Source organism: Arachis duranensis, chromosome 5 (genome assembly GCF_000817695.3).
Source record: "Arachis duranensis cultivar V14167 chromosome 5, aradu.V14167.gnm2.J7QH, whole genome shotgun sequence".
In the NCBI taxonomy this organism is placed as follows: Eukaryota; Viridiplantae; Streptophyta; class Magnoliopsida; order Fabales; family Fabaceae; genus Arachis; species Arachis duranensis.
The window spans coordinates 48388488-48391856 of record NC_029776.3 but is presented as its reverse complement, the minus strand read 5'-3'; positions in this window follow the sequence as shown (position 1 = coordinate 48391856).

The window sequence follows — 3369 nt, the reverse complement described above, 5'->3', positions numbered from 1 at the left end:
ACTAACTGTGTATCCTTATATGCATATTGGTGGCACCATAAGGTGACACCAAACTTAGTTTGGAGCACTGTGATGAAAAGTTGTGTTCAAAGCCTTAAGAATAATGCTTTGAACACCAAACTTGATCTCCACTATATTCTGCATATCAAGAATTTCACATGTGTTTGTCAAGTTTCAGTTGGAATTCATGAATATTGATTTATTCACTATTTTCTCAAAGCATATAAAACATGGGTTGCCTCCCATGAAGCGCTTCTTTAGCGTCACTAGCTTGACGTTTTGCTTTCATCAATGAGGTTGGTAGTGCTTGAAGTCTTCTCCTCTGGCAGTGGACTTATATCCATTGGTTGGATCAATTATCTCTACATGCTCCAAGGAGAGAACTCTGTTGATGGTGAAAACCTTAGGTAACTGAGATGGCACAATAGGGAGATTAGGGGGGATGTCTGTGAAGTAGGCTGAGATTACTTTATCCCCTGGAGAGAAATCTTCCGTAAGGATCTTCTTGTTCCGCCACCCCCTTGGTACCTTCTTCTTTGCCCTTGGTGTTGTTTTCTTATTCTTGGTGGCCTCCTTTTTTGATGAGCTTTTGTTGATGTCCTCACAAGCCTCTGGTGGCTTAGGTTCTTCCATTTTTTCCTTGACCTATGGCACTTGCTGTTTGCCTTGTCCATCAACCCAGTGAATCTCAGGATGAGCTGGCTGTGCTTCAGTGCTTGCTTCTTCCTTTAACAACTCATCATGATGTTTGCTTGATTCCTTGTACTCTAGGTCTTCTTCTTTGAAGACATTAAAGCTTTATGACTACATCTGTGGGTAGTATCTCATTGATCTGCATCCTTTTCACCAGGGATAGGGGCATTAAGTTGATGCTTGCTCCTAAATCGCAAAGTGCTCTATCAAAAAGTGTTTCCCCTATGGCACAAGGGATGTGAAAACTTCCTGGGTCTCTTCTTTTTGTAGGTAGCTCAGGTTGAATCAGAGCACTACATTCTTTGTTCATCACTATAGTCTGGCCCCCCTTGAGTGAACTCTTCATTGGAAGAAGTTCCTTCATATATTTGATGAATGCTGGCATTTACTGAATAGCCTTGATGAATGGTATGTTCACATTCAAGGATGAAAACAAGTCCAAGAACCTTGAGTATATTCTTTCCCACAGCACCCTTAAGCAGTTGGGGAAATGGTGCATATAGTCTCAGCAGCTCCTGTTGTGAGATTTCTGGTCCTTGTTGGTCTTTCTTCTCCTTCACTACTAAGGTATTTTCAGGTTGTTCTGACAGCTTGCTTGGCTTGTCTTCAGTCTCCTTGTCATTTGTAGTGACCATATTGCAGTCTTCCCATCTTACTTTCTTCGCTTCACCTCTCAGATTCTTCTCCGTGTCACTTGGGAAGCTATCAGTGGGTCTGGGAATCTTCTCAGACAAATATCCAGTAGGTCTGGGAATCTTCTCAGATAAATATCCCACTTGGAATTCCAGCTTCTTGATTGCTTCTCCCCGATTCTTCATACTGGCTCGCACCTCCTCTTTGAACACCTTATTGTCTTGAATGTCTTTGTATATGCTTTCAAGGAGGGTTTCTATCTTTGAGATTCTGTTATCAAATGATGGTAGGTTGGGATTACGGGTAGATGGATGAGATGTGTTGATGTGGGGGTGTTGATATGTCCTCTGTGTGAATTGTTGATGAGCTGCATTGTTGTTGGAGTTGTAACGTCTCTGGTCTTGGCTTTGATCTTGCTGATTCCCCCACCCAAAGTTTGGGTGGTTCCTCCATCCAGGGTTGTATGTCTTGGAGTATGGATCATGGTTCTGTCTAGGTGAATTCCCAATGTAGTTGGCTTGCTCAAGGTCCTTTTCTTCAACTTCTTCTTGGGTTGTTGATGAGGTAGTGATTGTTGCCACTTGGTTCCTCTCCATCTTCTTGGTGAGGTTAGCTAACTACTTGGTAATGAGCTTGTTCTGAGCTAGCAGAGCATCCACACTGTTTATCTCCATTACTCCCTTAATGTTCCCTCTTTCGGAAGCATAGAAGTAGTCATTCTCAGCTACAGTTTCAATGATATCTATGGCTTCTTCAATGGTCTTCTTCTTGTTCAAGGATCCTCCAGAGGAATGATCTACTGCCTTCTTTGATTTATATGACAAGCCTTCATAGAAGATATGCAACTGCACCCATTCATTAAACATATTTGGTGGACACCTTCTTGTTAGGTCTTTGAACCTTTCCCAAGCTTCATAAAGTGTCTCTCCATCTTGCTGTCTGAACGTCTGTACTTCAGTTCTCAGCCTATTGATCCTTTGCGGGGGGTAAAACCTTGCCAAAAACTTATTCACTACCTCCTCCCAATTTGTCAGGGTTTCTTTTGGGAAGGATTCGAGCCATTTGAATGCCTTGTCCCTGAGTGAGAAAGGGAACAAGAGCAGCCTATAGACATCCTAGTGGACTCCATTGGACTTCATTATGTCACAAATCCTCAAGAAGATGGTCAAGTGTTGATTCAGATCTTCTTGAGCACCTCCTCCAAATGAGCAATTATTCTGCACAAGAGTGATGAGCTGAGGTTTTAGCTCGAAATTGTTGGCATGGATGGTTGGCTTTTGGATGCTACCTCCGCAGTTCCCTGGGTTTGGGTTGATATAAGAGCCCAAGACTCTTCTATCTTCCCCACCAGGATTTGCTCTACTTCCTCCACCATGGTTGTGAACCTCTTCCTCACGATAGTCTTCCATGGTTGTTTCAAAGTATTCTTCAAAGTGTTCCTCCTCTTCTTCAGCACCAACCACACGTTTTTCTTTTGCCTCCCTTCTTAATCTCAAGAAGGTTCTCTCAGGTTTAGAATCAAAAGAAGTTGAAGCCCCGCCTCTTCTCCCTGTCATACAACCAACAGAGTACAAGCAAAGAAAAGAAATGCAGAGAGTATTTCATTAGGATTACTGTTAGTGTCAGTGATGCATTATATCAAACAGTTAGTGGGGTTAGTGAACTGAATTGTAAATAACAAAGAAAAACTAAGAAACAGGGGAGGGGAGAAATTAACTAAGACAGAAAGCAAATTACTCAAACAGAAAATTAAATCAAACAAAACAAAAATGCTCAATCTAGTGATCCTCTAATATAATCATTGTTGATGCACAATCAATCCCTGGCAACGGCGCCATAAACTTGATGCAGGTGGAAATTGTCTCTCAACAAATTTCCTTCGGCAAGTGTACCGAATTGTCGTCAAGTAAAACTCACAATAGAGTGAGGTCGAATCCCACAGGGATTGATTGATCAAGCAACTTTAATTAGAGGAATGTTCTAGTTGAGCGAATCCATGAATAGAGTTGATACTTGCAGAAAATAAAACGGCGGGAAAGTAAA